The sequence below is a fragment of the Pagrus pagrus genome, assembly GCF_965226575.1.
Source record: "Pagrus pagrus genome assembly, chromosome: 19".
Lineage (NCBI taxonomy): Eukaryota > Metazoa > Chordata > Actinopteri > Spariformes > Sparidae > Pagrus > Pagrus pagrus.
The window spans coordinates 25297012-25311278 of NC_140203.1; the positions used below are offsets into that span (position 1 = coordinate 25297012).

Genomic DNA, 14267 nt, shown 5'->3' on the forward strand with positions numbered 1-14267 from the left:
TCCAAAAGAAAGGCAGTGATACTCAGCAAAGTGCTGAGAATTGGTTGCAAGCTCCATTATAATTCAGTCAGTGAGCTATGCTTTGTTCGTGTTCTGTGATGCAAGGCGCTGCAAAAAAACCTCACATATTACGGCCTTTCAAGCCTGCAGATGATATGAAGTTCTCTAATTCAGGTCCCTCCAACAGGGCCAGTCCTTAGATTATGATGATTATATATATATATATATATATATATATATATATATACAGTATATATATATATAATCATATAATACAAAACTGTGTACGGCCAGTCCTTAGATTATGATGATTTTATATATATATATATATATATACATATATATATATATATATAATCATATAATACAAAACTGTGTTGGGCCTGTCCTTAGATTATGATGATGATTATATATATGTATATATATATATATATATATATATATATATAATCATATAATACACAACTGCTGCCTTAAGACAACACTGAGGGGACACACTGCCTAAAATTCATATACAACGATGTCATCGTCCATCACGATGTTTCTCTGTAGACATCATCATATGCCTATTCAGCAGACATCGCGTAACCCTAATTAGCTGTGTGGTCGGCCCTCTGTTACCATGGTGTTAGCAGCTGTCAATCAAAACCAACGTACAGCGTTTTTTCTGTCTGTGTACAAGCACTTCATCCCAGCGCTCCCGAGCACACAGCCAACGCTTTCTGCCCGAGAAAAACTCTATGTGGACACGGGCCCTAATTCTATATTTCAACAATATTGTCAGATTCCCATTGAACTGAAAGGATTTTAAATAAGAAGTAGTTAGAGTACTTTGATTTTCCCTTTTTCTTCATTCTTAACTCCATTTAACATCTTAACACTCAACCAACTTTAAATTAAACAATCTCAACACATCTTAACAGCTTTGTCCTGTTCAGCAAGAGAAGTGAGCTCAGCTTTAGCTAAACTTTAGTTTACTTTAAAATATGAGACAGACTGGTTTTGAACTGCTGATTGGCAAAGTGACATGAGAGAGTCCATTCTTGATTGAGAGCTCTGGTTTTATCATCCACTGCTCTGTTTTTTAGAGAACACCATGTAACATACAACTTTTCATGAAATGCTAAGCCAGTAAAGAGGTATATGTGTCTATTCTTTAACTCACTCGAGTCGCCCTGCTGGTCCCAATGTGGCGATTTGATTGGCCGAGTCATGTGAGATGATTTACAACGCATGCAATTGGTCTGTTTGTTTCCTGGGGCTGCTAAACCAGTGCTGTAAAAAGCTGCACCAGTTCAAATAAAAGTGCTTTGTCAAAATGTAATATTAATAATGTTATATTTTATCAATTATAGGTCCAGGTCCAGATAGGACAGCATCTGGGTCCGGACTCAGACCGTGGTCCTGCTGTTAGTGCCCTCTGTTATAGGGAATATCTCAGACACCATGTATTGATAGAGTCTTTTGCTCTTCATAGCATTAAAAACGTACAGTAACAAAACTGAACAGGGACATCTCCTTGCAGAGATAGTGTACCTGTTCCACTAAACAATAATAGTGTAGTCCCAGTGAAAGCAGTTCACAGTAGTGTTGTGACGTTCACGAACGAACCGATTCTTTTGAACGGCTCGTTAACATGAACGATGGGAACCGAGTCGCAGCTGGGAACCGTTCTTTTTTTAATTTTTTTTTATATATCACTTTGTGTTTCACGCAGATGCACACAAAAGCTCCTCCTTTGCTCCTCCCCTGAGTGGGACAGAGAACAGGAGGGAAAAAAAGTTACATGGGGAGGAGCGCAGCTCAACTGCATGGTGCTTATTAGATATACAAATGAAGCATTACGCCATCTGAGTTGTGCACGCTGCCTTTGCGTAAAAAAAAATCAGTCAAATGAGCCAGTTTTTTGAACGGCTCTTTCAAAGGAACGGCTCACCAAGATCCAGCTCCCCTCAAAGAGCCATAAATCCCATCTCTAGTTTACAGTGCTATCTCTACCGGGGCTGGGCTCTCTGGAACCAGATGATGCCATTATCTTTCAATGTTGTGAGCAACACAAACTAAATTGTATCAAAGGTGGAAGCAAAAGTATCAATGATCTGGACAACTAAAGCCCACGTGACACTCTAATCTGGTTGTTTAGACTTTGATACTGAATATAGTCTTATATTCCTTCTATTTATTGCCTCTGCAACCATGATAAAGTCTTTTCTGTACAGGAACACCTATGAATTTTTCTCACATGTCAAGGCAAAAGCGAGTTTTTCTCGGTCCATCTCAGCATAGCAACACTATACATCAGTGAACAGAGAGGCTGGTGTGTTCCATCTGTTTGCTTTTGGCTCATGATTGTTCCTAATTCCACTTCAGCACCTCTTCCATCCTCTGCCTCAGCCTCTTGACTGAAGTGTGCCATTACATGTGAGCAAGCTAGCTCACTCTTCCGCTCTGTAAACTCTGTTTCCTGCTCCGTTTCCAACATCCATTTGCAGTATTGCATCATGAGTCTCTTCAATACCTCTGATGTAGCAGCCACTTAGGGGATACATCTGCCACTGTAGTTCAATAGCCCCAAGAAGCTGGATGGCCTTTGATTCTACTACATTTACATTTTCAGTTTTGTTTCTCCAATGCTATTTCAGCCATAATAGCCCCTAAACAAAAGTTCAGCTGTCCGACCCCTGCAGCACATCCAGAATGCAGCAGCACTGCCAACTGGGATCCGATTCAAGACACTGCTGATACTTGCCTACCATGCTGCAAATGGCTTATGCCCACCCCACATCCAGGGCATTGTCAACCCATACACATCAGCATCTCCACTATGTTCAGCAATGGTGGACAAGCTCCCCATAGACATCAGAACAGCAGAAACTCTACACATCTTACATCTCAGACTGGAAACTCATCTGTTCAGACTGCACCTCGGCCCTTAAAATAAATGAATAACTCAACTGGCACTAATTAGAGCACATACCAAGGCCCAACAGTCCCCTTTAATTCAATCAAGCCTTATCCAAGATCACACTTGATAGCCCTGGATCACTCTAAATTTTAAACTACACATAACTGCTTAACCATAATTTAACCAGATCTTGGATCAGCATCAAATTGTACTCATTCATTGATACGAGCCGCAAAATTCAAAAAACGCTGTATCTCACAATGTTAAAGACGGGGAGAACAAATTCCGATCCACCCCCGTTATCCACACCAAAAGTTAATGGAGTCTGTTCTGAGCCGAGACCCATCCTCCTTCCAAGTTTCATGGAAATCCGTTCAGTTGTGTGATCCTGCTGAGAGACCAACCAGCCAACTGACAAATGGCCACATTATCTCTGTCTTATTTGTTCTAAATGTAGTGCAAGAAGCAGTTCAGTATAAACGCTGAAGTTGATGTAGTTGCAGGATTCTTGCAGTTTTTTGGTTGTATCCACATGGTTGAATGCGTTTATTGTAAATCACTTTGGATAGTGTCATTCTAAATTAATGTAATCTAATATGATGTAATACATTAGTCACTAATAGCATCATAAACCTATGTGTCACATGTTGCCAGTGGCTTAGACTTCATCTCTGTCTAAAACTCCATCTTTTTTTATTCACAAAAGAAATTTAAACCTTTAGAATTTTTTTTTTTTTTTTTACAATTTTGATTAATTAATTACGATTTTTATATGATAATTATTCAAAGTCATGTATGTTTCAGATTACTCAACATATGAATCAAGTTCACTGTGTATGCTGATGTGCCTCCAACGTCATTATCAGAGCTAGATTTTGGTATTGGATGACTGTGTTTCATCCAATACCAAAAGTATTTTTTGTAAAATGGTTTCTTTAATGTTTGCGCATAGCAACCCTAGGGATCTCTCAATCTAAATAAAACAAACGATGTCAGGAGTGTGGGATCATGGAAGTTGTCTTCATTGATAAACAAGCACCATTGCTGATGACAATATATCTGACAGTGACTCAGGCAGAAATCCTGTTCACAGACGAGATAATGTTTCAAGTTTTATGTTATGTTGAGATAGGTTCACCGACTTCTTGCCTCACTCTCTGACAAATTATCTGATGTTGTTGATAATTGACAATGATCAAGTGCAAATAAACTTTGTTATTTACATTTAAGGTTTTAGGTTCCCTGTTAAAGTCAGATGTGCAACAATTTCACCACCCCCCACCTCAACACCCCTACTCTGTGGGTGTGGGTTGTGGAGGGAGGAAGCTACATAAAATATGAATCTGTATTCAACTTCCCACATACCCAGTCTATGTGGGAGACTGAATACAAATTCATCCTTCTACACACTAAAGTTGCTCCGGTTGAGCAGCCCATTTACCAGCATCTAATGTCTATGATTGTTTCTTGTCTCCAACACTAAGTGCAGACATTCTTCTACAAAAAGGTGGCCCCTTCTGCAATAAAATGTTAATTTCATTCCGTTTTTACACTTCATAGGATGTCAAATACAACCCTCAGTGTAACATATTCTGGAGTACCAGGTAAGCCCTTATTCTGCGTGTGAGAAACCGACATGTGGATCAAGGTCGATTTTTCTGCAAAACCTTTAAATGGCATAACTAAAATATGAATATGAGAATATGCTTCTTGCTGTCATTTTCCACTGCTACTGACGAGACGAAGAAATCAAATCCAGCTCAGGGTTTAGCTGCAGCAGTGTCAAGATGGCTCTAATCCTCAGCTGACTACAGAAGTGATGGTAGAAGAGTCAAAGACCCATCTACACAGACAGCATCCTGATCAGAAACCTAAAAAAGGTTCAAATCAAAGGTTCTACCGAGATATAAATACAGAGGTTACACTATGTTACCTCTCTAAACATTCCAAATTTGATCGAAGGCAAGAAAACAGAAACACTCAGATCCAGCAGAGGGAGCTGGTCCACAGAGGCAGAGGAGGTTGCCCCTCCTCTATCTTTCAGAGACAAGAGGGAGATCAAAGTATACAAAAGAGTAATTGGTTGAAATAAACCATTACCAAATCTCAGTATCATTTTCAGTCTTCCATCTTCCATGATTGAAATTCTGATTAAATTGCTTGAACAGTGACACCTACAGGCCAGGGCAGGCAAGAGGGGAAAGTGCAGTCTGTGTGAAGGCTGGGAGGATGTTATCATCACTTTTCTCCTTAAAGCTGTGGACATTTAAAACTAACTCTGGGGGAAGCCACTGCACTGTTGCAACAATATTAACCTGTGAAGAAAATTTATATTTTTCTGCGCGATTTATTTTAAATTTGTCGTGAAGCCATTCTGATAGTGGGTGGCGGTATGCATCTTTAAGGTTGATTTGTAATTCTGCCAATAAACACAGAGAAAAAGAAGAAGAAGAAGAAGAAGAAGAAGAAGGAGAAGAAGAAGAAGAAGAAGAAGAAGAAGAAGAAGAAGAAGGCTGCATCCAAATCTCGCGGACATCAGTCGTACGTACTGAGTAGTGTTTACTGTCAACACGTCAAGTCTGCGAGGGACGTTAATCGACGTTAATATAAAGTTATTGTAACACCCATTCATAAAAACTTCAACGTCATATCCGTATTGCAATGAATTGTGGGTAATTAAATCAGGGAAATCTGGTGAAGTCTGCAACCCAATGTGTTTTGCTGAAATGCTGAATTTTGCTGAATGTAAAACATTAAACGTGCTACAATTCACCTGTTTCACCAAACTCAATTCTCTCATGTCATGGCACCCACTGATTTGGTATCGCTGCTGGTGTGATCCCATCACAAGAGTTTGACCCAATGTTTTCGAGTGGACGGGAATGATTGAAACTGGGATACAGTGATGCAAGACTTAAGACAAATATGGGCCAGGGGTGTGAAATGGGGGGCAGATGGCCCTTCCCCAACTTCGCCCCCGCTATTTCTGGCAGCCTTGCTCAGACCACATCCATCTTCAAACTGGGACTTCATTTTGATCTCAACTACACAACTGTTTTATGACTGCATCTTACATGGTTGTGAAACTATGGCGCTAACGAAATCTGTCCGCAGACAGACAGGCCTCTTGGCAAGTACAAAGGGTAGCATGCTGTTGTCGCACCCATGATGTCAAATTACTGCACCCGGGTACAGCCATGCAGCGTAGACTAGATGCATGGTGTGGACAATTTTGACAGTTTTCAAAAGGAAGAAGTTCTGCAAAAACAACAAAGCGGAACAAAAAAACTAAAAGTCAAACAGAAAGTTGGGTCTGTGTGTATTATGATGAATAATAATCAGTATGTGAGTCATACACAGGTCTAGGCTGAACAGGAAGAGGGTGGAGGGAGAAGCTTCAATGTGGCAATATGAAGAGGGGTTGCCAAATCTGCTGAAATTTAGAAATTCTGATTCAATTGCTTGAACAGTGACACCCACAGGCCAGATCAGGCAAGAGGGGAAATCAAAGTCTGTGTGCAAACAGAGCCATGTAGTGAATGTTTGACTTCACTTTGAGGTCCTGAACCAGGCTGTTTTTAATGTAACAGACACAGGAGATGGTTGTGCAAAAAAGTTGTTACGAGGCAGAGAAATGATCCCTTTCAGATCAAGATCAAAGTCTAAGGAAACAAGGGTATCGCTTACACATACAGTCCTTAACAGGAAAGTATGTAAAGCCGGGAGATCTGAAGAAAAAAACAGGATCATCCCAATTTGGGATGATGAGACAGCCACAGGAAACGTCCTCGTATTAATAGTTAAGTGCCCCGGAGGATCAGCAATAACCTCAGAAAGGTACAGATTTATGTATCATTATTGCAACACCTTGTGGGAAAGCAGAATGATGAAGTTGACCCAACCAACCTTTTCTAATTCGAAGCTGATCTGAGGGTCTTGCGAGAAAGCAATTTGGGTGCCCATGTGCTTTAAGGGAGAAAGGACCTTACATTCCATCCAGAATACTGCAGAGCAGACAATTGCAAGAAAACCACTAACAGACATTAATCCACAGAAAGGTAATTACTGGGGTCAGATAATTCATTTAAAGTGAGATAAAACCATCATTAAAGAAAGAAGAAACAGAACCTTTAAAAAAATACCTAAACTTGAAAACCACATTTCAAAAACAACAACCCACCCACCCAAGTTATCTCCCATAATGAGACGTCAGCAGTATCCTTGCCTTAAGAGCTAGGATTGGTTAATTATTATTTTAGAAGCATTTTTTATTATATTTATATAAAAAAAACTCTTCATCTCTTGATTCCAGACAGTGATCAATAAATCAGCCCTCCATGAAAAAAAGAAGAGAAAAACTATCTGGTGCCTGTGGCGGTCGCAGGCCTCTAAAAAGCTAACCTGTTTGTCCACATACCTGCCTACCTGCAGGAACTGAGCCTGTTCACTCACTTTATCAGCTGAAGAAAATACATATCGTCTATCCCTGAGATACTATGTCACCTAGCTGAGGGCCATCCATTGGTTGGTTGTTCGACCACATTAGTCCAGATTGAAATGTCTACATAGTTATCATTATTCATGTTCAGGATGAACTGTTATAACTTTGGTAATCCTCTGACTTTTCATCATGTGCCATCATTAGGGCCAAAGTATATACATCACACTCAGCTGTACTTTGTGTTTACTGCATATTAGCAAACATGCTAACATTCTAAGCTAAGATGGTGAACATGGTAAATATAATTCAATTCAATTACATTTTTATTTATATAGTGCCAACTCATGACACTCATGACACTGTCCAATTGGAGCAGGTCTAGACCATACTCTTTAATTAATGCACAGTATTCACAGATGCCAACATTTCCACCATGAGCAAGCACTTGGCAACAGTGGCGAGAAAAAAAATGTTTTTTAAACAGGCAGAAACCTTGAACAGAACCGGACCCAGTGGTGGGTGACCACTTGTCGTTACAACTGGTTTTCCTAAGTCTCTCATTAAAGCATTAACCACGCCCGACCCTGCTTAACTTCTGAGACTGGACGAGATTGGGTGTGTTCCGGGTGGTGTGGTCATTAGTTATAGCTGCTAAATATGGTTATTGTAGCTAGAATTTCTTCTGCCTCACAGGGACACTCGACCACTAGATGTGAACAGAACTTATTGTACAAGTGGTCGTGTCAGCGAGCGAGTACGTTTTTTACTTTCAAGGTGCTTCATTTTTTAGTGTCACTGGTCAGTGAGCCTGCTTTTCCACAACACTGAAGGGTGGATTCACTCACAGTCCAACAGAAAATAAATATGGTTGAACTTCACCAAGCTTCTTCCCACCATCAGTGGGTCTTCATTAGGGACTCAAAGCAGTGAGGGTAGAGGGACAGCTACTCCTCTGCCAAACATTTGAATGGGTTGCTGTAGTAATGGATGTGCAGTGTGGAGCTTTTTTATTTTTCTCGAACACTTTAGCTGTCCCCTCAACTGCCACTGCTTAGAGTCCCTATTGTTAGTCTAGTTTAAAACATATTTAGGGGACTGATGGCTCAAAGGTTAGAGAAGAGAGCTTGTGACAAGAGGGTTGCCAGCTCAGTCTGGGTGGGGAAAGTGAAAGGCAGCACTTGCCCCTCCCTCATCACCAGCAGTAAGGGCCTTAACCCCAACCGCTTCAGTGGAGCTGCTCAGTGGCCAGCAGTGGATCAGACTGTGGTTGTACTGGGCAGCTTGCAGACATGAATGTGTAACTGTGTGACTGTGATCATGGTGTTCCTGAAAAAGAGAGCCTTGCTCTCATTAATACGAAGGTTATAAAACATAAGAAAAAGTTGGCAACCAACAAGAATTCAAGTTCAAACGATTGCCTGAAGAGACTAACTCACTGCCTGACTGTTTGCAGGCATTAGGTTCAGTCTGCTGTGGCCTCTGCTGCAGTTTCCTCACTCCATCACTATCTGTCTTCAGAGACATTCCCATACTTGGCCACCTGGGTACTGCAGGCTGAAAGGCTCTCCTCTACTGGTCTCATTGCATTGAATGAATAATATAAAGACAGTGCTGAATTGATTAGTTGATAAATTGGTAAGTCACTGATTGAAAATGATCTGATAACTAATCTTATAACCAAGTGGGGCAAAAATACAAAGTTAACCTCTTCCAATAAAAATATTTATTTCATAGCAGTAAAGATAGAACACTTGGGCTGTTGGTAATGATTGGTTAATGAATCAGATAAATCATCAAAGACGGAAATTATCATCATGGATATGGGCAGCCAAGAATTCTTTATAGTGTTCAAAATTGTTTCTATTTCTATTACACAAATATTCTAAACTGTTATCTATCTATCTATCTATCTATCTATCTATCTATCTACCTACCTACCTATATATGGTGGCCTCTGTACTGCTGTGCAGCATCTGGCTAGGCTATTCTGCTGCTCCTCCTATGACAAAATCAGAACAGTCCATGCAACCTCTGTACCACTGCAACAGTGCAGTGCTGAGGACATGTCTTGTTGGAAATGAGATGAACTTGGGTCGCGGGGAAATGCATCAAGTCCGAACAAACGTCGCATTGACGCGCTGAGCTAGCATCCACTGCGTAGTGCCTCCTGCCTGCTGCTGCTGCTGCTGCTGCATGAGGAGCTGCTGCTGCTGCTGCTGCTGCCTACAGCCACAGTCCTGATGAGGATGATGTCAGTGTTCGAGGATGGGAACACATTAGTCCAACAGCAGCCAGCAGGGAAATGACTACACAGGACAGTAATGAGCAAATAAGCCACTGCAGCCCTCTGTGCAGAACATGCATCCTCACACAGCCACACGCTTTGCAGCCTCCGAATGGTAACATGTAATTTGATATGTGCACAGAAGCGACAACGTGATGCACAATCCTTACCGTGCCAGATTAAAGATGACTTAAGATGGGAGACGATCCATGGCTGCAATAAGTACAGTAACACTAATATAATCTGCTCTGTGTCTTCCTAAATAGGCTCGTAGCCGTTCACAGAGCGCGACAAACACGCTGCTGCAAATCAGAAGCTCCATGTCTTACCGCATCAGTCCGGAATCCCAGCCCGAGCTTATCCATTTTCTGTAACGGACGCGATACGAGGCAGTGCGATAGTGGTTTCCCAATGACGACATCGGACATGTGCCAGAGGTAAAACTGCAATATCCGCCTTATTGGTCGGACTCCCTGGATTTTTTTCTCTCCTCCTCCCAAACGTTACATCGTTCGTGAATCGCTGCGCAACCCCGCTGCACCATCCTCATCCACCGTGCGTGGCCGCAACCACAACCCCCTCCCTCTCTCTCTCTCTCTCTCTTCTCCCTCCCTCTCGATCTCTCTCTCTCTCTCTCTCTCTCCTCTCCCCTCTCTCCCCCCTCTCTCTGCCTCCATCCTGCCTGCAGCACCGACAGAAGCACGTAAACCTCCGCCAAGGAGGCTGAGCTGCGTCCTCCATCTGTTTGCCAGCGACGACCATATTTTCATAAAGTAAATGTGTTGTGCGCGTCCACGCTCCCATCAGGAGGGAATCTGTTAATGTGCTGAGCCCCCATGACCTTGCCCTTTGCGCCGCCATCAGGATTAGTGTTTTGCATTTTGCTGAATCATCTTTGAGCCGATCGACATCAAATTAATCAGCAATCTTTGATAATTGATCGAAAAGTCATTGTTAAGCAAAAAATGACAAAACATCATTCACAATCCACTTCTCCAGAGCTGGTCTTCATAGTTCTCTACTTCATTTTGGGGTGGTCAGTTCAGAGACTTAACTATTTGTTTAATTAATATAATAATCAGCAGCAGACTGCGCTGAAATAAGGTCAGTAGTTTTAAACATATGGCTCATGATTGTACAGACAATGTGGTTTAACACAAGGAACTTGCAATAGAAATGATTCAAGGCATCATGTCATTTGCACTGGGGACATGCCTCCACCACTTATGTCCACATCACTTTTTAACAGCGTAATTAGTTGAAATGTACAATCGCCCACATATGTTGAAGACTGTATAAAAACTGTTGATTCATCTGAGTCCTTATGTCAACACCACTTTCAATGCAAAGTGACACCCTTGATTGAAATTATGACAATACTTTACTGGACCAAGGTACATTCAGAGTCAAAATTTGTGAACATATTGCTTTACAACACAACAAACACGAGGTCAAATATATCAACTACAACATGCTTAAACTGACCAATAGAACCAGTTAGCCCACACAAACTCCAAGTCAACTCAGCCCTGTGTCGTCCCCATGCTGCAATCCCCTATATCAGCAAAAATGTAAAATCAACTTTGCAGAGAACACTCACAACACATGTTCCTGACAGGGACCCCAAAAGTAGTGCTGAAACTATGCAAAGTAACGCTAGGCCTACATTATTATGTGAGCTTGTCCCATTGGCTCAAATTCAAACATTTGCAAACACTGACTGATGTTACTGTGGCTCGCTAGCAAAGCTTTTAATTGAAGTCAGGTGAAGAAGTAAAGAAATAGGGTGGCACGACGGTCTAGTGGTTAGTAGGAGTTTAAATCACAAGTTTCATCACGATTACATATTATATCGATTCTTTGGACAATGATACGATATTTGCCAATATCACAAAGTCTGCCACAATACGATTTCGATTCAATTCGATACAGGGGCCTGCGATCGATATGAGATGATATCATAAGTCCATTTACATTTATAGGAACTCACAAAAAACAACTAACATATGATTTGACAATTTTATTACTGAACTCTTCAGTGGAAATATTATTATATCAGTGGTTCCAGACATTTAAATGGAAAACAGTCTGTTCTTTTAAATAAAAACAAAGCACTGTTTAGAAAAGAGTTGCACATGGACGGAAACAGTCACACAGATGGAATTTCAAAATAAATCAACCATCTTAACGGTGGAGGTGATATGAATCGATGTTTTCACTTTGCATCGATGCAGTTGGATTGTTGATCATTTAATTGATATATCAAGCTGGATTGATGTATGGTTACACCCCTAGCAAGAGGGTTCTCCTCATGTCAGAGTGTTTCCTCCAGGTGCTCCAGGTTCCTCCCACAGTCCAAGGACATGCAGGTTAATTTCACTCCAAATTGCCCATGGGTGTGATTGTGAGTCTGATGGTTAGTTATCTCTATATTTGTCTGTGTATCAGCTCTGTGATGAACTGGCCACCTGCTCAGGGTGTACCCCATCTCTGGCCCAGTGTCAGCTGAGTTTTGCCCCAGCCCCCTGTGACCCTCCAAAGGATGAGCAGTGATTGGTGGTGGATGGATGGAACTAAAGAAATGCCTAACATGTCTGCTAATCACGTGCGCTGTACAGTGTCATGTGCCACCCTGGGGAGGCAGTGGCTCAAACCATTGTGAGGCAAAGGGCAGGGGGTCTCAATCTTTAGAAACCTTAAAACACACTATTAAGGGTCTATAGTTAGCACAAGTGCCAGCATTGCTTATTATAAATATTATTGAAATCACATAATTGGGTTTACAGTGAAATATTGGGGAGACAAATCATATTTTTCTCAGGATGGGGGTTGTGTCCGCTTGTCCCTGAGGATTTCTGCCAATGCCCTACATACTGTCAATGACTGATGACTTCAGACACTACACATACTTTATGTCTATAAGCAGCAGCGTAACCAGTTGAGATGTGGATACACCCATAGGAACAGTGAGGCACCAACCAAAATAAGGCGGGTGTTTGGGTACCACAATACAGATACAAGACAATCATATATTTGCTGAAAAGAGTTTTATTGGAAAGACTGACTGCAAAAACATAAGAACTTCCACTTCCATTTTAATTTCCCATCTCATTATTAATTCCAATTAGAAAATGATCTGTAGTCTTTTGCCATTAGTCAAACTTTTTCCAGTCTTTTCACCATACTCGTGTCTTGTGTCTTGATTTTATTTAAAGGGTCTTCAGCATATTTTGTGGATAAGAGATTAAATTGAGTTGGAAGTGTCCATCAACATCCATCCAGTTGTGGGATATCCTTGGTTATTTTTTTATGACGTTCATTTGGGTTTTTTTTTTTTATAGTTGGGCCCTATATGATATAATCTGACCCCTAACATATGCTTTCATTCCCAAATTGTTGAAAAAGACATTCCTGGGGTTTGAGTACATGCTAGATATTCTCTTATCTCAGTTGAAATTAATTTGACAAATTTGGAATCAGAAAGTAGTAACGTAGTAAGACATATTGGGTGGTAGCTTCAGTGTGTGGTTGGTATACATAGGGTCATCAATAACGCAGCATGATCTGATATTACTATTGCCTGATATTCACACTCTGTAACTAATGGAAGCAGTTGATTGTCTAGAAAAAAATAATCTATGCATGAATATTATTTATGGACCGGTGAACAGAAAGAGTAACTTCTGCTTTTAGAAGCAAAATGGCAGGTGCAAGCCATCCCATATGTTTTACTAGACATTTGAATTACCAGCACTAATTTAGATGGGGCCAAAGTTCTGGGTGAACTATGATCCAGGGAGGGTGACAGCACACAATTCATATCTCCTCCTAGTACAAGGTGAGGCATGTCTATATTGTGAAAGAAAGCTAGTAAAAAATGTGTTGTCATCCCACTTTGGCACATAAACATTTGCCAGAATAACCGGGGTGTTATTTAATCTACCTACCACTATAAGGCAATGGCCTGTGGAGTCTGCCTCAACCGCTGACATGATGAATGGGACATTTTTATTTGTAAGAATTACAGCTCCTCTAGACTTGGAATGAATGTTGGAATGATAAAACCAACCCACCCATCCCCCTTTTAAATCTAGCATGCTCAAACGTAGTTCAGTGGATTTCTTGAAGGAAGGCAGTGCCCATGATAAAGTGATTCAAATGTGAGAGTACTTTTTTACGCTTCACAGCATGATTGAGGGATTTAACATTCCAACCTCACAAAAGTGACCTAGCAACCACCCGACCTATTCAAGTTGTATTCAAATTTGATTGAGCCATATTGAGTAAAGGTGGGCATATAGTCAGAGATATAGTAATGTATGATGGACTTAATCAGTTGTGTATGTACAAAGACGAACCCCTCCACTGATACATTAGTGAACAAGACAGAGAGGGAGAAAAATCCACAATAAAAGTTTGGTGCAGTGGTTTCCTGACTCCAGTCACCGACAAGAACACGGTGACAACTAAACCCCTCGCAAAAGTATCCACACATTAAGTGCTTGTGGGAGGAAACACTAGTCTAACAGGTTGCTCTGCTCTTGTTAAAATATAATAGAAATGTATCAATTAAATTATAAATGAATAAAATAAAATAAACAAATAAACAAAAGCTGGTATCTATATTAACCCATAAC

The 14267-nt window shown here is 40.9% G+C and overlaps 1 protein-coding gene across 2 annotated transcripts in view; it reads right to left on the reverse strand.

The window, feature by feature from the left end:
* The window catches only part of ajm1 (apical junction component 1 homolog), a 54208-nt gene that overhangs the window by 16088 nt on the left and 23853 nt on the right, over positions 1-14267 (reverse strand). The window contains exon 1 of one of the 2 annotated variants that reach the window (XM_084339684.1): positions 9960-10190. The exons of the other annotated variant lie outside the window; for it this stretch is intronic. The gene's annotated coding sequence lies outside the window, so the exon portion shown is untranslated. Of the gene's footprint in view, positions 1-9959; positions 10191-14267 lie in introns of those variants that run through there. 2 annotated transcript variants of the gene reach the window in all.